The sequence below is a fragment of the Phoca vitulina genome, unplaced genomic scaffold (genome assembly GCF_004348235.1).
Source record: "Phoca vitulina isolate PV1807 unplaced genomic scaffold, GSC_HSeal_1.0 scaffold32, whole genome shotgun sequence".
Classification (NCBI taxonomy): domain Eukaryota; kingdom Metazoa; phylum Chordata; class Mammalia; order Carnivora; family Phocidae; genus Phoca; species Phoca vitulina.
Genome location: NW_022589735.1, coordinates 20,160,293 through 20,184,195, shown reverse-complemented (window position 1 = coordinate 20,184,195; position 23,903 = coordinate 20,160,293).

Genomic DNA, 23,903 nt, shown 5'->3' with positions numbered 1-23,903 from the left:
AAATAACATTAGAAACCCCCCTTGGGCTTTGAGATACTGCCAATTGGACATATTGACCTCTTACAAAAAAAAAAAAAGAAAGAAAGAAATGGAAACATTCAGCACAATATCTTTAATAGGATGCCTTTGATGGGTTAGTTAGACAGGGCTACAGCTGTCAATTGGAAATGCCTAGTCTACCATACTTTTCTCATTTTTCTTCTGCAAGGAAAAAAAAAATCAGAATTTCTCAAGACAATAGAGAAGTTTGCCCTAAATGAACAAAAAGGGGAAGTGACAACATGCCCAAGTTTTCATTTTAAGTCACTTGTTTAGCCATGTACGGTTTGTGTGAGTTATTCTGAACCTATCTCACTGCATAAGATCATGTTATAAAATGCTGAGATATACAAAATATCATTAATTTGTCTCAGGAAAGTGAACTATGGTTCCTTCAGTACTTAATACTGAATGTATTGTATTTTTTTATTATTTTAATTTTAATTTTTTTTTTTTTTTTTTTAAAGATTTTATTTATTCATTTGAGACACAGAGATACACAGAGAGAGAGAGCATTAGCAGGGAGAGAGGCAGAGGGAGAGGGAGAAGCAGGCTCCCCACTGAGCCAGGAGCCCGATGCGGGGCTCGATCCCAGGACCCTGGGATCATGACCTGAGCCGAAGGCAGACGCTTAACCATCTGAGCCACCCAGGCGCCCCTTAATTTTTTTTTTAAGACTGAATGTATTTTAAAGTCCCTGGATGGAACTTCTAAATTCTAGAATAGGTTAATTTGAAAAGTTATAATAGCCCTACTATTAAAGTCTATTCTCAGGGTTTAAGAAAACTCCTGACAGGAATACAAAGCCATTTCTTCAGTTCATATATCTCTTATAATTTTAAAAGTGTCCTTTCCAAATTGTTAAAATGATGAATTCCTAAAATTATAAACCAGTGTTTTTGGTGCTAACCATAGCTAATCATTGAACAGCCTATGTAAGCCTGTTCATAAAGAATTTGTTTTTTAAATTGTTTTATATATATATATATATATATATATATATATATATATATATACATATGCGAAATTGGTTCATATATGAGAAACAATTTTAAATGCATATATAAATTTATGTATTTATAATTTATATATTATATATATAGTTTTCTGTATATGAAACAGTGAAACTATACAAATATATCTGCAGATATAATGAAGTGTTATTATCATGTAATCCCAATTAGTGCTTTGAGAAAAAAATTATAATGTAAATATAAAAGTTAGAGATAAAGTTTTGAGAAGAAAATATGAATGTGGGCAATAATGAACAGGAAGTAGCTTTAAGGAAACTGAGCTATGTTTATAGCAAAAGCTAGTGCACATCAGGAGGACGGAAGAGCACAAGAGGGGTGTGGGGTCTAAGATCGGGCAGATGAGGAGGAGGTAGTCCAGCATCACTGTGGGGTGAGGATGGAGCTAGAGTAGGCAGGGGCTCATATGCAGGAAAGAGAGAGCGGGATGTGTTCCTGGAGCTCAGAGAAGTTGTGAATACAGCTGGGGGAGCTGGTGAGCAAGGCAGATGAGAAGTCAATAGTTGGTAGTTTCCAGAGGACCTTGTAAACCATATAAAAGGCTTTGGACTCTATTCTCAACACAGTAGGGACCCTGTGGTAAGCTTTTAAGCAGAGGAGCTTCATCATCAGATTTGATTTTTAGGATAAATCCCATGCTCTAATGCGATTGGATAGAGAGCAGGGTCTATAACATGGGAAGATAGGACTTTAGTTAGCAGACATCAATGTACGCTTTGAAGGAGGTGATGATGACTTGAAGTAGTAAAGAATCATTGAGCATTGAGTGAGGTGAGTGACTTCCAGAGATATATTGATATATTGGCATTAAGAGCATGAAAGAGAGAAGACAGAATTGTGAACAGAGCCCAAAGCTCTGTTTTGGGCACCTGACTAGTGGTACATTGTGCCATCCCCTGGCAGAGTAGACCATAAAATGAAAGAGCAATTGAGGGAGATGGGGAGGGTGGTTATAAGAGAGTTGATGAGTTCACATTCAAACATATTGAGTAGGATCTTCATTGGGTCATTTAAGTGATCCTGTGCCTAGGTAGTTGGATAAACAGATAAAAGGTTTAGGGGAAGAATCTAGATTCAAGTTAAAGACTTGAAATTAATTCTTTATTAAATGTATAGTTGACCCTTGAACAACATGGGTTTGAACTACATGGGTTCACTTACATACCTATATTTTTAGTAAATAAAGTGCTGTGAATGTATTTCCCTAATAATTTTCTTAACATTTTCTTTCTGTAGCTTACTTATTGTAACAATACAGTTCGTAATACATATAACCTACAAGATATGTGTTAATGGACTGCTTATGTTATAGGTAAGCCTTCTGGTCAACAGAAGGCCTGTAGTTAGTCAAATTTTGAGGAAGTCAAAAGTTAGACATGAATTTTCAGCCATGTAGGGGGTGGTTAGTGCCCCTAACTCCCACACTGTGTAAGGGTCAATGGTAATTGATGACAAGAATGGTTCAAATCTCTCAGAATTATGGAGGAAGAAGAGTAAGGAATTGCAAAATCGAACCCTAAGAAACATTGACACTAAAGAGCAAGCTAAGAAAGAAAAGCCTGAAAAATGGCTATAAGAAAGGTAGGAGGGAAACTTACTTTCATCATAAAAGAAAAAAAAAAAATCACTATAGTAAGGAGATACTTTGTATCCTCTAAGGCTAATCTACATTTTAAGAGTGTTACTGGAATATGTCAGAGAAGGAATGAAAACACACTGAGCAGTGTTTGGAGGCAGCAATATCAGGGAAAATGAAATCAAGGAACCATATTTAGGTATTCATTCATTCATTGATACATTCAGGAGCGTCCTATTAAGCATTCATTGTGAAATCCTGTAAAAGACGCAGCAAATAGAAACATTAATCACGCACCGAGTCTGGCTTTCAGGAGTTTATACACTTTGGTATGAGATGAGACATGAAATGACTCAAGATAGAACAGGACATGTTTCCTAAAGAAAGTGTAGAAAACATACTAAGGAAGGTCAGAGAAGGAAAACAGCATGGGCTCAGCCTCAGGCACAGTGTAGCTTCTCAGCATGTACATACTGAATCAGGTTGTGCCATCCAGGTAGGGCCTTACGAAAGGCTTTCTGCAGCAGTTGGTATTTGCCATTAAAATAAGAGAATTCTTAGATTTAAATATAAGAGCAGGGATTTGAATAAATCAGTGGCAGGTACAAGGACAACAGCTGGATCTACTTACTCCCGGGCAAAGGCCTGAGAAATGGATTTATTTTAAAAATCTGTTGAGCATCCATGCTAACCTCAGGTTACATACTAAAGAAAACAGCTCATTTCTTTGTTGTTGTGGCAGTCCCACTGATCAGGAGCTAAGCATGGTACGGTCATGTCCATTCAACAATTTGTAGTGCCCCAAAGCTTTTGAATATATATATCCTATTTAATCCTCAAAGCAATTTACGTGATCAGGACAGTTATTTCTATGGATGTGAACTGAGATCCAAGTGATAAAATGTAATCGAATGCACTGCCCTTTATCTTATGTTTTAGAATGTTCTGGGCATTTTCATGACATCCTCAATAAATAATTTTTGAGTAAAGATTTATATAATTAAAGACTTATATAAGATTTATGCTTATAAGTAATAAAGATTATTAAGAAGAATATAATTCTTGGTCATATCGGTTAAGCATAAAAGCGTCTCCAAGAGTAAATAGAGTACAGGAGTTGGATTTTCTGTCCTGTACACAGTGAGGGCTTCAGAAGGAAATCCCTGAAATGCTCCAAATTGAAGGGCTTCTGCAGAGGCTCTGTTTGTTAAATAGGGGACTTAACACAGCGAGGAAATGTAAGTGATCAGAAGTTTGGGTGATCATTCGGAAGCTTAGTGTCTGAGTCTACATTCCTGGTTTTATCTTTGGTCAGTTGCTGACTTCCAGATTATACCAGTTTTCCTTCTCTGGGGTATCATAATAATGTAGGTTTGTGAGGGGCTTGATGAGAAAATGACAATACTCCGAAGACCTTTTAGGAAGACAGTATCATCCAATGAGAAGAGGTATACGGTTTTTACATACTGTCAAGAGTCTACGTATGTATATACTGTGTATATTTATCCACTTGTGTGATGTATCATGTGGTTCTAGCTACTCATACTGCTCTAAGTAGACGTCCCTGTTATCCATATTGTAAAATTCATGATTCAGCATCCAGAGCTACTTTTTATTTGAAATAATTCTTCATAGGGTATTAAATACATAAATAATAGCACTTGATGCTTTAAGAATGCCTGTTGACTCAGAGGTCTGAATTTGAAAATAGACTAATACACATTCCTTTTTGAGTAAGGTATTTTTTTGTACTATCTTCTTGAAATTGCATAACGGAAAGCAGTTAACTTACTTAGATTTCTACTGAACTTTCTCAAAGATACTCCAAAATTTTTATTTGTGTGAACCGATTGTATGTTACTGACATATGACAGTACTTCTATTTTCTCTCTCGCTCAGTATTAATATATTAAGGTTATATTATAATTTTTAAACGCCTGCCCTTGATATGTATTGCATCAATGTAATATCCCTAATGAAAAATGATGTAATATCCCTCTTTGGCTCTCTGACAAGGAATACAACAAAGTGTGAGGGGCCTCTTAGGCATTCAGCTAGCTCCCTTGATCATAGAATGTGCTCCGTAGCACCTAAAGACAGTCATTGGTTTCTGCCAAACTTGCATTTACCATTCTTGAACGGTAGCCAATTGTAGCTTTCTGCCTTAAGTTGAACGCCTTTGTCTGACACGCATAAAGTAAAATTGTTTCTAATGCTTCCACTGTAAAGCTTCCCTATACAGGAAGTCAGAAGGACATATTATTTTCATGTTAGGAGTGTAAGTGGGAAAAAAGAAGAGTTAGCTCTGATTCCAACACACAGATCTGAGTTACTCTTGGCCAGAAAGCACTTTTCTCTTCAAGCTTATTTTTCCTATCCCTGTACTAAATCAATATTGATGTTTTTGAAAATCTTAAATCTTGCTAGGAGTTCTATGGGCTTTTAGAAGAAACTAAAGCACAGTTGTTGTTGGTTGTTGTTTTTTTTCCCTTTTCTGTCAGTGTAATAAACACAAGAACAAATAATCATAGATTTGCAAACGTGAAACTGCATGTGTTTTCTGAATGGCAAACCATACTGAAGACTGTTTTTAATATGTGTGTGTGCTTGTGGGTGTCATCTGAGCATTTATAAGGTAGTGTGTATATATATTCTTACATCTGAAAGTTATCAGCAAGGAAATAGATGTTATCCATATGAAACAAGCACATAGGAAAATTGTCTACTTTGATTTTCCTGAATGTCACTTAATATCCGACCAAAAATAAAAATCTGTAGGAAGCAAACCTGGGGGACAGAGTGTGTAGTTTTCTAAGGGATAGATCTTTATATTCCACCAAAGCAAGACCACCCACCAAAGTCCATTGACTTCCTGAGTTTAGAAAGTGCATTCTGCATTCTCATAGCAGTGAGATCATAGATCATGTTTAACCCTGGGCTTTTTAGGGTATAGTCAAAAAGCTGTTGACAACAAAATCTCTGGTACTTAGAAAAGAAGTTCATCACGCTGGAAGCCTCTGGGTTCAGTCCCATCAGCTAACAAAAGGGACTATATCACATGATAGTATCACGAACCTATTTTGAAATTCAATTAATTTGACAAGAAAAAATACATGTTTTCTGTCATCCACTTTTATTTCTTTCCACAGTACATCATGGCATAAAATTTTATCACAAATAGCACAAATGGATTGCAACAGAAATGTTTACCAAGCCCAAATGAGTTAGATCTAGGGTAGAGTACGTAATTTGATTGGACACATTATTTAAAAAACAAGGACTACTTTCCTAAATTGGAAATTTAGATTGTGAAATTTCCAGGCTGACATAGTAAAAGTTTGTTGTGTGTTTGTATATGCTGTCCTGCAGGAAAAGAGATCAAGTTCATTTTAATGACGTTAGCCAAAATCTCAAATCCCATGCTGCCTCCTGAAAATGAACACACATAAAACTTTTTAAGGTGCGTTTACATATTTAGGTAAAGATCAAGAATGGGGATCTTGAGGATATGAGGGTCCATGCAACCCATGGATTTTATAGAATTGTAGAAAAATTTGTGGGATAAAAAATAATTTGGGACAATTTAGATAACCCCCCAAATTCCTGCTTAGACATACATGTTTCCTTGGCTTCATCTTTATCCTGAATGATTTACTTAATGTCTTACTTTATATTATATTCTATGTTAGACTCGAAATTTATGAGGGTGGGAAATGTGTTTCACTTACTGCTATACCCAGTTCCCAGGAAGGTATCTGCCCTATGGCAGGCTCTGAATAAATATTCCCCCACCCCATCCTTGCCCGCAGTGATAAACTTGACCTTTCCTCCTACCTGTGTTTGTTCTTCCTGTTGTTACTGAACCACCTGCGGAAGGTGTCAGAACCGCACTCACCGGGCACTCAGGAGCCGTACTTTCAGCCAGATTTCCACAATTTCTGTCTTCTCTTTCTTTCCATTGTGATACCGAATTCAGACAAATTCTCTCCAATTTTCCACTTGAATCTTTTGATTCTACGTTTCATTTCATAAGGAGGACTTTGATGGTCTTTCTCCAATGTGAAGCCTGTGGTGATGAATGCATGGGAAGTGATGTAGATTCCATTTTATGCTGTGTTCTGCTGTGTGGTGATGCATGTTTTCTTTCCTTCTTCCTGCCTTTTTTTTTTTTTTTTCCCCAGGGATGGGGTTTGCTCTCCTTAGCTATAGGCATCCCAATTGAATTCCCTCATATCAAACCAGACTTTCATACGTATAAGGTGTCAGCAGTATTTCCTGAGAATTCTAGGGCCTGCTCTGAGTATATAAAGAGGGAAAATAGGGGCCCCTGGGTGGCTCAGATGGTTAAGCGTCTGCCTTCGGCTCAGGTCATGATCCCAGGGTCCTGGGATCGATTCCCGCATCGGGCTCCCTGCTAGGCGGGGAGCCTGCTTCTCCCTCTGCCTCTGCCTCTCTCTCTCTCTCTCTGACTCTCATGAATAAATAAATAAATAAAATATTTTTAAAAAAAACCCTTACACTCAATTAAAAAAAAAAGAGGGAAAATTAATAATATTGTCACCCAAGCAATGATACTATGAATGAGAATGTATCTAAGTCAACAAGATCCTCAAAAGAGCTACAAATGGATGGTGTTTAAAGGGCAGGTGTTTAAAAATTATAATTATAATATAACCTTAATATATTAATATATTAATACTGAGCAAGAGATAAATACTTTTTATTAATACTGAGCAAGAGATAAAATAGAAGTACTGTGTAATGAGAGTCCAGGAAGCTTCCCCAAATAGGAAGTTTGGCTAATAAGCCTTAATTCACCTTTCAGAGTCCAAGGCTGATTGCATTTAGTTGGCCTAAATATACGACATGATAATAATAGTTTTGTAAATGTCTAAGTTTGTCAGTATCAGAGACAATGTAAAGGGATTTCTGGTTTCTGGTAATGGCCACCAAAGTTATTCATATCACCCTTCCCTCCGCAAAAATAATTTTAACTACCATATGAAATACTTCTTAACTTTTTTTTTCCAAAGCTAGGGTAATGTGAAAAGATAATAGGGAATCACTAGGATAAAACTAAAAGGAAATTGGGAACCACAGGAGCAAGCAAAGATTCAAACTGTTTTTTTATCTGGATGGCATTTGCTGATGCCAGGCAATTTGGACTTCTGTTTTGAAAGCCTTGTAGGCAAGAGTAATAAAAATCAAACTCAGTGCCTGCCAACAGTAAAGTCTTCTAAAGGAAGCTTAACATAGTAGGCTGGGACCCCAAAAGGCTCAGCCCTCATGATGTGATTCTATAAATAAATAGTCACCTCGTCGTCTTGAAACTTAAAATTTGATTTAGGTGTTGTTGAACATATGGATGTGGGTAATAATGAACAGGAAGTAGCTTTAAAGAACTTGAGCTGGGTTTATGGGAGAACCCAGTATATATCGGGAGTGCACAAGAGTGGCGTGGGATCTGAGATCTGACAGACCAGGAGGAGGAAGTCCTACACCACTGTAGGGTGGGTAGGGGTGCAGGTGGGGTGGACAGGGGCTCATATGTGGAAAGAAAATACAGGATGTGAGCCAGGAACTAAGTACACTTCCTAAAATACTTGATGAGATACATGACTTTCAGTCCTTTTTTCAAATGCCTTTCCAACTGATTTTCACTTAGGAAAATTTGCCATATTGGTCGTAATTAGATGAATTTAGTGAAATACATTACTTAGATTTTAATCCAATTCAAATATACTTACTGGACACCTACAGATCCTGTATTTTTAAGTGTCTCAACATATTAGACACTTAAAACATGCTTCTTATTAAAATGAACTGTATTGGAACAGTTTAATTGGGAAGAAAAAAAAGAAATGTGTGTAATGCCAGATGTCCACGAGGTAAAGAATGCCTGCCCCAGGTGAAGAGAATGGTAGAATGGTAAAATTGGACTAAATAATCTTCCAAATAACAAAATATGCCTACTATTTAGTGGAACTCCACTTAAAACTGCTAACCCTGACCCTGAGGTGTCCCTATGCTTGAACAAATAGATGGGTATTCAAATTCCACATTTCCCACACTGTGCTCACCCAAAGAATAATTACTCCATTTCCCACTTCCCAAATTAGCTCTCCTTTGGCCCATACATTCCTTCTAAGCCTATCTGCAGTTCATTTGGTCCTCTTGCATTAAAGCCCCGTGAAATGTTTTGAGTTCCTTCACTAAGTTAGAATGCTCTGAAGGGAACCTCTCATGCCTGGCACTTTTGAGTATAAGATTATGCTAGTGATAACCGTGGTTGACAACATTTTAAGGAAAAATCAACAAAATAACCATCATAATGGAAGACTGAACATACTTTTTGGAGTAATTGATAGAATAACAGATCAAAATTGGTAGGATAGAGAACACTGAAGCAATACTACTAAGAAGCTTGAGTTAATATAAAGAAGCCATAGAAAAATGTCGCTTTTCTTCAGTGAATATCCACCTAGTTTTTCTTTTCCGGTTCTTTTATTTTGACCTTATTGTGCTCTTTTATTTTAAGTTCATCTGTTGTAAACAGCCCAAAGCTGTTTTTTTAAAGAGTATGTTCTTACAATCTCTGCCTTTTATTTGAGAACTTTATAGATACTGTACATAATGACATTTTTACGCTTTTGAAAAATCAAATTCCCGATGCCTGGGTGGCTCAGTTGGTTAAGCGTCAGCCTTTGGCTCAGGCCATGATCCCAGGATCCTGGGATCAAGTCCCACATCAGGCTCCCAGCTCAGCGGGGAGTCTGCTTCTCCCTCTGCCTGCTGTTCCCCCTGCTTGTGTATGCTCTCTCTTTCTCTCTCTCTCTGTCAAATAAATAAATAAAATCTTTAAAAAATCATATTCCTTTCTTCTATTTTTCCTGTTTTCTTTTGCTTCTTTTATTTCTTCATTTCCTGCTTTTTATATTGGGATAGATGGCTAAGTTCTCTCTTTTGCTGCCTTCTTTCTTTTATTTTCTCACATCTTTTATAAAGTTACCATTCCATTTTTATTCCTTTGGTTCAAACCCTTGATAGTTTACCACACTTACTAATAAATTGTGGAGTATATCCATATCCTAACCTCTTCTAACACAGTAAAATTATAACTCTCTAATTACATTACCTCTCTGACTTATATACTCTTTTGTAAAATATTCTGTCTTTGTCTCTGTCTTATGTATTCATCTCTCTCTCTCTCTCTCTCTCTTTCTCCCTCTCTTTCTCTCTCTCCACACTTAGTTAAATGCTCTGTTGGGTTTTTCCTCTATTTCCCAGCAGAAGCTTTTCACAAATGTCTAGTGAGTCTTGGCTGCTAGTTCCTATTTAAGAGAGAGGCATGAAAAGCTCTGGGTTTCTGAGCAGGCTTTGACACCAATGGGCCTCCCTACAATATGAAAATGAAGCCCTTTTGGCCACCTGTATTTCAGTATCTGTGGGTCTATTCTCTGAGATCTTTGAGCTGTCAAAAAGAACACAACATGAAAGGGAATGAAACAGGCAATCAATATTATTACAATAGAGGAGAGAGATTGAACTCAGCTCCTCTGCTATGAAAGATGGGGGAGCATTGGGGTAACCTACTGGGAGAGTACTAGAGTTTGCTGAGAGGAGGCTGGTCATTGGGATTAGGTCATCTGTGTTAGCCCATTGACGACCCACGGAAGATAGGCTCCTACCCTCCCACCGAGATTGGGAGATTGAGGCAGTGTCTTTCTTGATGATTGCATTTCAAAGGGGTAGCTTCTGTGTCCTGGAAAAAGACATTACTGGGTAGTTGAAGATTTATATCTCAAAGGGCAGAGAAAGAACTTAGCACTGCAAGTTTTCCAAAGTAAGTGCTCTAAGAAAAGGAAGGTCATGGGCCTTCAGTCAGGAAGAAACCTGTCTCAAGTTCAGGGAAAGTGAGGGAAACATCTTGGTCAGAGCTTTAAAGAAAAAATATTACACAGACTGAATTGTCTGCTTTCTGAGAATGAACGGGGAGGAAGTGTGGGGACGTCCTAGCTGACATGTAGACTTGCCCATGTTCCCCTCCAGCATCAGCCCCGCCCTGTAACGCACCCTCCTCTGTGGGGATGGGGGCTAATGCTGGATTCTCCACAGTCGGTAACCTCTGGTCTCCTGCAAGCATCGCGGTGGGTCTGTCTGGCTGTTTGCTATTGGGACACAGCCTTCTCACATTTCACCATATTTCTTCCATCTTAAGCCTCATCCTGGCCTTCGGCATTCCCAGAAACTCTCTGGGCCTCTAACTGGCAGACTTCTCCTCCTCATTCTGCCTTTCTAGAAGTATTTAGACCTTAGCCTGCTCTTTTTACTACTTCTCTGCTGTCTGTCTTCTATATTCCCACAACTGGTCGGATTTTCTAATCTGTTATCTCATTTATCATTCCCTTAGTCCTACCTGGATATAACTTTTTGTGTTGATAATATTTCCCTTTCTTCATTAGATTGTAACTATTCATATGAGCATAAGGTGAATACATGTCATCACCTTAGTACGATAAACTATAAATGGAAGTCCTTGACGTCCAACTTTAATTAACATGCAACCCTTCCCAGCCTGCAACGTGGCAAGAGATGGCCAGAAGTGCAGAGAGTTGGGTTGTACCCGATACTCTTGCTTGCTGTGAAAATAAGTACTATGTGGGTAAGCAGGCAGGGTGCATGCCTGCTGAATGTACCCAAGTTGTTCTTGAAGGTAATGGGGACCACACAAGAAGCATGAGGACCTGTCTTCACCTTGCCTTTGAAAAAACACTCTTGCAAGTGGTATTTCTTCATGATGCTATATTAAGTATAAAAAACAGGGATGCTGGGTGGCTCAGTCGATTAAGCGTCTGTCTTTGGCTCAGATCATGATCCCTGGGTCCTGGGATAGAGTCCTGCATCAGGCTCCCTGCTCAGTGGGGGGTCTGCTTCTCCCTCTGCCTTCTGCTCCCCCTGCTTGTGCGTGCTCTCTCTCTCTGACAAATAAATAAAATCTTTAAAAAAAAACAAACAAACATATAAAACTGGGCCTATAAAATGATATTATGAGAGAGAACCAAGAATTTGAATTATTAATATTTTTAATAAAAATTGAAAATGTCTCAAAGGGCAAAAAAAATCCTGAAATTATTATTATTTTTTAAAAAAAGCTCTGAGGAAAAACTACTGAGACTTAAATTAAGAGTTAAGTTTCCCAGAAGAGCCCACAACAATTGGGACAGGAACAGAATATTTAAAGAAATGTCCATGATCTGCCAAAGGGAACTGTTTCCACAAATCACATGTGTTCCAGGCAAAACTACTGTAAGGAACATGCAGGCATAACTTTTGAATTTCAAACATAAATTTTAAAAATCCTAAAGGCTTCTATGTAGAGAGAGAGAAAAATGTAAGAATGTTGTTACCTAAAAATAATCGCAAATTAGGCTGACTTCAGAATTCAGACTTAAAAATCTAGACTCTGTGATTTTTTTTGTTGTTTTGTTTTGTTTTGTTTTATTGTTGTTTTCTGGTTTTTGTTTATTTTTTTAAGACTCAATGAGAACACAGGATACAAAAATGATTATATACTATGGTCCCCAATGGGTAAGATAAAAAATTTGGAAAAATAAAAGCATTTGGAGAAATTATGCCAAAATATTAGTAGTGGTTGCTTCTGATTGGTGACAATTTTATTAATGTAGGTTCTGCTATTTTACAATTTTTTTGCTACTTTTTAGATGTTCTAGAATGGTCACATATTACAATAATAATTAGGAAACATACAGTTAAAAATTAAAAAGAAAAAAACTTTTTTTCCCACTCTGGGCTAAGATATGTCAAATTGGGATCATAAAATTCTGAAGCCATTTCTTGAGTTCACTCATTATTAACTCTGGCTCTACCTTAAAGACTCAAGTAAGCCTGTGATGTTTCAATCAAGCATTAGATGAATTTGAAAATCTTACCATGAGCTTCCTATGGCCTTAAACTTTTTTTTTTTAAAGAAAGATTTTATTTATTTATTTGACAGAGAGAGAGAGAGAGAGCGCACAAGCAGGGGGAATGGCAGGCAGAGGGAGAAGCAGATTCCCTACTGAGTAAGGAGCCCGATGCGGGGCTCGATCCCAGGACCCTAGGATCATGACCTGAGCCGAAGGCAGACGCTTAACCGACTGAGCCAGCCAGGCGCCCCTGGCCTTAAACTTTTAAAAAATTCTTTGAAACACTTTGGAGTCCTAAAAGCAAACTTTCCATTAAAAAAAAAAACAAAAAACCACACTATTTTTCTTGAGAACTAAAACTTAAAATTTCTGCAGAGGCAAGGATTTTCAAAACAAAATTCCCTCAAAGGTATAAATTGTGGTGGCTTGCCCTGGGTCTAGTTTGAGCTGTTTCTGCTTGGGTTAGACTGGAGATAAAGAACCATCTCCCTGGCACTGCTGGGTTTGCGTTTTCTGAAGGCTAGTGGAAAAATCACACAATTTATTTTATAAAGGCTACACTGACATTATAGATATAATAAAACTGTAGTCTTTTAAGGTAGAAGTTGCAAAATTACAACTAAGGGACCTGATGCAACTTATATACATGCTTTGTTTGACTTGGATATTTTTTAAATGAATTGGTGGCCAAAATCATTAAATTACAAAACAGTCCCCCCAGAATTCTGGGTTTTGAGGCTTCTCTTAAAAAACTGGAAAGTCTGGAAATACTGGGCAGCAATTTGCTGGAGGTTAGCCTCCTATTCTTCTTTAAGGTAGGTCTCTGTTCTCCCGGCTTCCAAAAACCTACCTTACTCATTTAGGTTAACTGCCTGGCTCCAGTGGGCATTTGGATTGGTGAATTCTCTTTGTAAAGAAGGATGTTAATCCTAATTGACAGCTATAATGATTAAGTGAAAAATGGATACTGATGGAGGCCACTGTGGTGTTTCTGTGAAAAACCGTTGCTGGATTTTGAGTCAGACATCCTGGAATGTGTATCAGCTAGGATGGGTTTAGATGTAGCTCAAATGTCTTCAGCAAAGGTAAATGAATTTCTCCTCAAAGTAAGAAGGCCTGAGCTGAAGTGACTCCAAGGTTGGTCAGTTTAGGAACTCAACATTGCCCTCAAGGATCTAGAAACTGTCTCTCTCACTGCTCTGGCATGCTCAGAGAATTGGTCTTACTCTCATGCTGCTCCCCTCAAGGATGTAAAATTGCTAACATAGCACCTATCAACAAGCAAAGACAGTACACAGCAGAAGAAAAGGGCCCCTCTCTTCCTTGGGTCTCTTTTTAAGAGTGAAAACACAACAAAACAAGCAAACAAACAAAACACTTTCCAGAATCTCCTTCTAGCATATCTTCCCTATTATAACATTGGCCAGAACCCTGCCCTAATGTCTAATGCTAAACCAAACATGGGCAAGGAGAGTACAGTACCTGTGATAGGTTTAGAAGATTCAACCTACTAGAGACATAGTATTGCCTTCCCTTACCACTGGGTGGGTCACACTGGGGAAAAATGGCCCCAGAGTAAAGAACTGATCTATCACAGGAAAGAAATGGTGGGAAGGGGAACTGATTTTAGATATGTAACTAACATAAAATGCTACAAATTAAAAGGGATTCTCTAGCTTTGTAATGGCCTTGGGCATATTGAACTTCTCTAACGTCAAATTCTTTGTAAATTAGGAATAACCATGCCCTTTTCCTGGGCTTACCATAAATATTAAATGTTGTAACATATGAGAGAGTGTAGGTATTTCATATATGGTAACTTTTTTTAGGAAATGCCAGATATATTTCTGAAAATGGAAAAGAGTAAAAAATAAATCAGAAAGGTCATAGAAATTTAAAACGAAACTCATTGAACCTTTCGGACAACTTGCAAAATCCTGTCGTGGGTGAAGTTTTACCTTTACCTTAAGACATATTTTAACTTCCACTCAATCAATGGATGAGAAGTGCCATTCAAGATTTGAAAGTAGACAGTTGTGCTCTTTTTCTACTGGTATGTTTTATGAAAGAGAAAAGTAGACATGGTACTCTTGGCGACACAGCTGAAGTTTGGCTGAATTCAGTATATACTCCCTTTCCCCACCCTGTCATTTGGATAAATGAGAATACGGGGTTGTTTGATGTTCTACCAGAAAGGATACTCCGTAGCAAGGTACAATATAAAGCAGGTGCTCTACTGGGCAGGATGACAAGTGATGGGTTCCCCAGAGTCATAGCAAAAGACAGATTTAGTGAATCTTGCTTTATGATGGAGAATCCACACACCAGGGCTGCAGATTAAACTCTGCCTGCTGAAGTGAGAGCATTTACATTTGCACTCCCAAGAGAGCTTTCATCAAGTGGCAGGAGAGAGTGAAACCCTGAAGTCGGCATATAACACAGTCACCACCTGATGATCCCTATCGAGAGGACTACAAAATCAAATTAAGACCTCAGAAAACAACAGATGTAAGAATCTTGCAAATCCTTCCGGTTTCAAGGACATTACTATTTTCAAGGGGGAAAAAAAAGTACTGGCTTTGGCCAGAACCCTGCAAGGTGATCCAAATAATAACTGGGCATTCCAGCAGGTTCCAAATGTTCTTTGCATTTACATGTTTACAGAATTATGCTCCTTGGAGATCATCTATCAAAGGATATCGCTTGCTGACATTTTTGGTCGCTTGTAGCCTCAGTGATGACAGTGTGCTCATGTTAAGCCTTGAAAACAGAATGAAGCTACCCGCAATGGCTTCAGCTTCTACTTAAGCAAGCGTGTTTCAACAGATTTAAAAAAAAAAAAAAGAAAGAAAGAAAAGAAAAGGAAGGGAGTGCCTTGGTAAGAAGACTGGGATTCTAATTCTAGTTTCTTCTCCAGATATAAATGCCTCAGGTCTGTAAGCAGAGTCTTCTAATTTCTTTTTTTTTTTTTTTTAAGATTTTATTTATTTATTTGACAGAGAGAGACACAGTGAGAGAGGGAACACAAGCAGAGGGAGTGGGAGAGGGAGAAGGAGGCTTCCCGCGGAGCAGGGAGCCCGATGTGGGGCTCGATCCCAGGACCCTGGGATAATGACCTGAGCCGAAGGCAGACGGTTAACGACTGAGCCACCCAGGCGCTCCAAGTCTTCTAATTTCTACACCCCCTTAGTTTTTCTTCAACTGTACGATGAGGATAATAATGTCTATGCTTCCTATATTATTCCTGTTCCAATTAAGTTCTGAGTAGGTTTTCAATGGGAATATTCCCAAATGATTATAGAACAAATAATGCCAAGAATGATCAAGACATGTAAACTCATTCTAATGAAATAATATTCACATTCTTATTCCTTGGGGGAGAGGCGCTGAAACATCTGACAGTAAGTCTCAAAAATTGTCATGATCCTTGGCCCTTAAATATTTCTCTCACTTAGCCACTGAGCAAATTTTAAAAATTTAACATTGATGTATTATTATTATGAAATACAGTGCACATTCATATTTCACCAATCATACTCACAATGCTATTTCTCTCCTTTAACATGGGACAGCCTCTCTCTTTTCTTTGTCTTTCAAGACCTGGCCTTAGTGTCTGAAAGAGCCCAGGCCCAGTGGTTTGTAGCATATCCCTCAGTTTGGGTTTTTCTCATTGTTTTTCCATTATTCAATTCAGCTTATGCATTTTTATCAGAAGTATTACATAGGTGATACAGCATCTTTCTCAAAGCTACATCTCCAGAAGCATTTGATGTCAATTTGTTCTATTCTTGGTTCTGTTAACTTGATCAATTAGTTCGGGTAGTTTCTGCCACATTTCTTTGCTTTAAAAGAAATAGCTTTATAATTGGCCCATAACCTGTTGGCCAGATACTTTAAAGCTATATAAATATTTTATTGGTCAACAAACTTGAACCTTTGGTTTTAGCATCCAGCAGTGATATTTGTCCCTATCAGTTTTTTTGTTCTTTTGTTTTTTTGTTTTTTTTGCAAATCAGTGGTTTTCTCTCATTTGATAAAGTTAATGCATATATCAGACCCACAAACTGGAGGCTGTCTCAGTAGCCTGGTCCACGTCACAAATCTAAACATAAATAAGTCAGCATGCACTTAAGGGAAACACTTTGTCAAGGAATTATAACATAAGCCAATCAGAATCCTCCCACTCACCTTTTAGCTGGCTTACCTTATGTAGAAAATAGGACCTGCTAGCCTTATAAGGAAATCCCTGACCTCCTAGCCAAACGTGCTCTGTTTCCCAGTTGCCTGTTCTAATTCTCCATGAAACTTACACTTGCCCCAGATCCCCCAGATCCCTCAAGGAGAATGCTTGGGAGGTACTGCACTCTCCCAAACCATGGATTGTTTCCCCTTGGATGAAGGACATTAAACTCATTACTAAATGGCATTATTTTTGTCATTTGACACATCCCTTCCACTTTTAATATATATTCATTACTTGTTTATTGGTATAAACATCATTTATTTTTCCAATATTATACCCATTATAGCTGTTATTCATTTTTGATGCTTAAATTGTTCTAGATTTGGCTGGTGGAAGCCCCGTCAAACTGGTTCCTATGTTATTTTTGTTCCCCTCTTTTTTTTAGTACTCTTTGGAGTAAGGAGACTCGGGCTCATCTCAGGCTTTCCCTGAACTTGCCTGGGATCTCCTAAGAGTCCTGGTCCCATTTAGTAAAGAACTATATTTGGAAACCAAGAGCTCAGAGCTAGGGGTGCACATGGTTTTGGGGCATCATTGCTTCTAGGCTCAAAACCACGTTTCATACCTAAGGGAAAAAACTAATATCAATTTTTATTTAAGAATTTTAAAGCGAATTACAGTTAAAAACTAGTGAAGGAGGATAAAATGGGAAGTATGTCATACTCTTGGTGGAATTTTAAACCATTGTGGAAAACAATCTGTCAGTATGTAATTAGGTTGAAGATATTCATACCTGTTTAAAGAGCGATTTCTTCTTTAGGCATCGACCCTGAGGATGCTGTTGCATCAGCGCAAAAAGAGGCATGTTCGGGAATGTTCACTTGGCATTACGGATTAGAGCCAAAATATGGGCTGTGATCAAGAAGCTCTGTCGTATTTATCAGATGGAGCCCTTTTTAGCAGTTGGAATTCATGGATTAGAAATACATGTTTTAATATACAATTCAAACCTAAAATGTAAAAATGAGAAAAAAAAGATATTCCAAAGATATCTACAATATGATATTATAACTTGTCTAAAGCAGCAATGCTACTTATGGTTTATGTGTATATCCACATGCATTTCCATTATAAAAACATGAATTAGAATGATAAGGGCCAACTTCAGGTTAATGGATGTTTTTGGAGAAAGGAGAGTGGAGGCAATTAGATAAAGCTTCAGCTCTCCCTCTTAAGTTGTATTGCTTTACTATTAAAAGCAGAATGATAATTTTGTAGATTTTCAAGTGCTTTATAATTTATAAAAATTTAAGTGATTACATATTATCCTATGGGATTTTATCTAACAGTATGGTCATTTAGCAGAACTCTTTTTTTTTTTAAAGATTTTATTTATTTATTTGACACACACAGAGAGAGCACAAGCAGGGGGAGTGGCAGAGGAAGAAGCAGGCTCCCCCCGCTGAGCAGGGAGCCTGATGCAGGGCTCCATCCCAGGACGCTGGGATCACGACCTGAGCCGAAGGCAGATGCTTAACCAACTGAGCCACCCAGGAGCCCCTTAGCAGAATTCTTGAGAAGAAAATAGGTGGAACAATGATGAGAGAACCCAGAAATCCAGAAACCAAGGAATGTTAGATCTGTTTCAGCCTAAGGGTTTTCTTTTTTGGAGAATGTATACATCTTCCCTCCCCCGTTATTCAGTAAGACATGAAAATGTGGGACCCTCACAGTATCTTCCTGTGAAGGAGAATGGCACCTGCAACACGTTCAATCATTTTGAGCTGCAGTGGAAGTAAATGTTAACATTGCCGTGAAATGCATATATACATTTTACATCCCAGACTAGGAAATGTTTAGAAAATTTAACATTCTAAAGAAGGAAGGTCATTTCAGCTAAATCTAGTGTTCAAAGTTATTAGAGGAGACAGAATTAGGAACCAGTTGTCTGAGGGGAAATTAGCGTTGCAGAAAGAGAATCAAATCTGGCAGATCTAAAGTAGAGGCTACGGAAGTACTTATCAGTAGGAACAGCATAGAAAGGGGAAGAAGGTATTCACTGAGCAACAGGCCAGTTACTTTCATAGGCCACAATTATGAGATAATAAGACAATTTTCTCTCCCCCCCCCCCCACACACAAATGTACATGAGAGAGGAAAAGGGAGATTTGTCCTAGTGTGTGGGTGGACGGGCACAGTAAGAAGCCAGCAAATTCAGAATGGTGCAGGGCTTTGAGGTATATGAAATAACATGAACTGTATTAATTAAATCATTCTTAAGCCCTAGATTCTAACCCCGGTTCCAATTACTTAATGACCTTTAGTGAGACACCTGACTTCCTTGAGCCTCAGCTTTCTCATCTGTAAATAAGGAGGATGTACTTAATTATCTACTTCCTTTTCCCACCTTAACATTTAGGATTCTATGAAATTCAAATCATTTAATCAGTAGGTACTATATTTATCAAATATCTGCCTTGTACAAAGTTTTCTTCTAAGTTCTTTAAATGAATCATCTCATATCATGAAGTAGGTTTTACCAGCTTTTTGTAGAAGGCCCAAAAGTTTGTCAAGGTTTAATAACTTGCTTAAGATCCCTGAGCTTGTTGGTGAAGAAGCTGGAATAGACCAGGAATATGAAAAGTTCTTGCTTGAAATATTTTTCCATATAAAGAATCACTTGGGTAAGCAAGTGATATATAACACATAGAAATCATTGTATGTACTTGCTTCTCATGTGTTATACCTTAGTGTGAATTGTGTTAATAAGGATATCATTTATCTGAGATACCAGCATTCCTCTGATTGGGTAGAGAAGAAAGAAGGAAAAACATAAAGGGTATGGTAGGGGAGTACATAGACCTGTAGAATGGGAGATTTCAAATAACCCAAGAGCAGCAAAAAATGTCGCTGGAGAGCTTAGAGGACAGGGAAGAAGAACTGAAGATATAAAAAGAGCTCAAAAAAAGAGTTCCAACTGCTAAAAAGGGCTCCATCTGATAAATACACCAGAGCTTCTTGATCACAGCCCATATTTTGGCTCTAATCCTTAATGCCAAGTGAACATTCCAGAATATGCCTCTTTTTGCAAGGATGCAATGACACCCTCAGGGTGAAAGCCTAAAGAAGCAACTGAAGGTATAAAAAGAGCTCAACATGTGAGATTTCAGAATTAACCCTCGTAATCAGCCAACCAAAGCCTAGAGCCTGTTCTACCTACCTTTGTGGTATTTAGTAAATGCTGTCAACGCGAGAAATGGCCTTCCTTTCCCTTTTCTCTTGCTTATTTTACTTTCTAGTTTGTGGGAAAAAATATTCAGGTTCAATTATAGAAAGGATGGATAATATCAATAATATTATTCCCTAAATTTAGATTCCTGAGAAATATTCCCCCCCACACACACACACACCTTTATCTAAAAGGCGGGGGGGGAAGAGGAGTTTTTTCTTTAATTTAGACAAAAACACCTTAGTTCCAACTATCTTACTATTTTAAGTCAAAGATGATTTAGATCTGAACGAAGGGGACATATTTTTCTTTATTCAAGAAGCCTGACTTAGACGCACCCTCTTAAAGACTCTGATGGCCATGTTTAAATTATTAGAGGCCTTGGTGAGTCAGTTGTTTTCTGTTTCTGGATCATTTACAATTGTCTGTTTATTTGTTTGATGGTTTTCATATTTTAGCTACTGGGTTCAAGTACCATCATCACAGTTCTAAATTATATTTCAGTCCATGCTTCTTATAAACGATCTGGTGGAAGGATGCAATAAAAGTGTACTTTGTAATACTGAGTCTATTCATGCCATTATAGAAAGCACAATGTCAGCACTTTCATTTCCATTATACACCCTATTTGTTCAGAAATTATATACAGAGCCATAAAAAATTTGCTTGGCTGCGAGGTATTAGCTCAGCCCACGGATAAACAATTAGATAAAAACCATAAAATGGCTAAGACAATTGATTAAGAGTAAAGTTTGGGCCAACTGTGTATGTGACCTGGGTTCAATGTCATTTAGAAACTCTTTCTGCCGTAACAAGAAAAGAGCAGTGAGACAAGGATTCGCAGGCTAGAGAGAAAATACCGAGGCGTAGACACAGAAGTCTGAGGCTGGTTGTTCGTTGGGTAGGTTTGCCTATTTCTTTGCCTCAGTTGTGAAGTAAAAGGAATTAAGGTGAGAATAAAATTTCTACTTTGATGATATTTCGGTGTATCAGGAGAGCTTTTGTGTGACCCAAAGATCAGGAAAATTGTCATGAAACCTTCTCAGCATAGAAAAAAGGTCCATCTTATAGATCAAGGAGTGAAAGAATTCTAGAGGACAGACACCAGTCAGTACTTTTGTTTGTTTCTTATCATTGTTCTTTTATAGTTGGGAAAATATTAAGTAAGAATCTAGGTACTGCTCACATGGATTTCTCAACCATCTGGTGGTGTTTTAGCCAGCTTGGCTACAAAAACAATATATCATAGACTGGGTAGCTTACACAGTAGACATTTTTTTCTCATACTTCTAGAGGCTAGAAGTCTGAGGTCAGGTGCCAGCCTAGTGTGGGCTCTTTTCCTGGTTTGCAGATGACCTCCTTCTCTCTAGGGGAGACAAAGGGAGAGAGGGTCTGGTCTCACATCTTACTCTTGTAAGGATACCAATCCCATCCTTGGGGAGGACCAGGGACCTCCTCATTACCTCATCTAACTTAGTCACCTCCCAAAGGCCTCTCTTTTAAATACCATGACACTGGGTATTACTATTTTAATGTAAGAACTTGGAGGGAATAGATACAAACATTCAGTCCATAACATATGGTTAGGTTTTCTGTTTAGGCTGATTTATTTTAAAAGATCAGATAAAGATTCCAAAAGTTTCAGTGATCACTTACCTTGGACAAGACCTGGTTGCACACGCAGGAAGACTGATGGGGTTAAAGTCAATTGAACTATTTTATTTCTCATTTGAGTCACTGAAGGGTGATCCTCCACTACTCTCTCTAAAAAAAAAAAAAAAAAAAAAATGTTTTATAGTACAAAGTGCAAAAAAAAAAAGCCCTCATGATATTATATAAATACTTTGGAACATTTCATGCTCTGTTATATTCTTAAAGCCCTACTGTTAGGATTTAAATTTCTATTCTGCAACTTAATAGGTATATGATTATGGGCAAGCCACTTAACCTCTCTATCCTTTAGCTTCCTCATCTCTCATATGAAGATAAAAATAGTATCCAGCTCAGATGTTGTTATAAGTATTATATTAATTGATAAATAATAAATACCTAGAGTAATGCTTGACACATAGTAACCCCATAAATAACTGGTAAGTGGGGAATGCAAAGGCTTGTTTTGCTGGACCATGTTTTCCTAGCAAGGGTTCTCCGAATCCATATATTCATTGATAAAAAAAAGTTTCACAATCCCATTGACCAGAAAAGAACTCCCCATCCTGTGGCTCCAGATTGTCTAAGTGCCTATAACATAAAAGAAAAGCATAATGAAAAGAGAAAAAGACAATCCATTCTTTCCTCTTCCTTTGAGTTTCAACTAATATACTTCATTGGAGAATACAAAAATAGGATATCCATTCTTTTAAAATTTGTAAGTTCATTGTCAAATGTTAAATAATCAGATGAGACACTAAAATACTTACCTGAACCATTACTAATAGTTGTTGCTTTTTTTTCCTTTTAAGAAGTTGAACAAATGCAACTATTAATGTCACATTCAGTACTTTTTCTAGAACATTTCACAAAATTTGTTCTCAAAGGTAAAGTTATACTTAACTAAATTCTACTTGATCTTTACCATCACAAAAAATATTTTTAAAAAATTAAAGATGGAATTATTTCAGTCAAGTCTAGACTGACTTATAGACTAATTTTGGGAAAGTATAACTTTCTCAAAAGAAAATTAATATTTCCTTTGGCTTTTCTGAAATAGGCAACATTCCATTTTCTCATAGGCAGTTATGAATTTCATTAGAAGGGTTGATTAATCCAAAAGCAAATTGGTTTGGCTTAAATAAAACTGTAAAGCTGCTTAAATTAAATCAAATTAAAGTATTAGATTTAATTCCTTTAAAGACAAAAGCATTAAACACATTTTGTTTGGCTGAGAAACATAGGTGTCAAATACAAACTTCTATTTCTGAACCTACACCTTTATTTTTTTTTTAAGATTTTTATTTATTTACTTAGAGAGAGAGAGTGAGAGAGCGCACAAGCAGGGTAAAGGGCAGAGGGAGAAGCAGACTCCCTGCTGAGCAGGGAGCCCGATGTGGGACTCGATCCCGGAACCCCGGGATCATGGTCTGAGCTGAAGGCAAATGATTAACCGACTGAGCCACCCAGGTGCCCCGAACCTACACCTTTAAACTGAAGAAAGGAGCAAGATCTTCTGTCCCAAATTGTCCCCATTCGTAGTATTAAGTAAATAATCACATCATATGGTATTGTTATAAAGGAATCCATAAAACTTAAGTCCATTCATCAAATCGTACTTCCATCACAGCATGAGAACATAACCTACAAGGTGGATTAACCTATATAAGGAAATCACTATTGTACAAATGTTTTTCTGGTGCTCAAGGTGTGTGCTTGTCCCTGTCACTGGGTAAATCCCAGTAACTGTTCTACTTCCAATAGGCAGCAGACAGAGATCAATTCAATTAACTCATATGGACAGAAGGTGAAGAGTGCCAGTTCTCCAGCAAAGTTCTCGGCACAGTGAAGATGCTCCAGACAGAAAACCACTGTTGCACATGTCTGGGGAGAAACAGAAGTGAAATGAAGATAGAGGACACCACTGACCACCTAAAGCAGAGGATCTACTCCAGAGCTAAGCTGATGAACCACTGTTCTCCGTGACCACGCCCTCAGGCCTTCATCGCTAATGCCTGCATGATGAAGGCCACCAGTGGATCCCTCTCAGCACCTGCCCTACCTCACCTCCCCTTTTAGCCTTCTGCAAGATACAATAACACTGCAGCTTGTGCATGTCGTAACTTCCGACAAGCCCATAAGTAAGTCCTATTTCCACTGTGCGTGAGAGCTGGAAGAGGACGAAGTGAGCACTACTTTGGGAGCAAGTTTTCCTCTCTAAAACTTCCATGAAAAGATCTAAATCAGGAGGAAACGTGAATAATAAAAG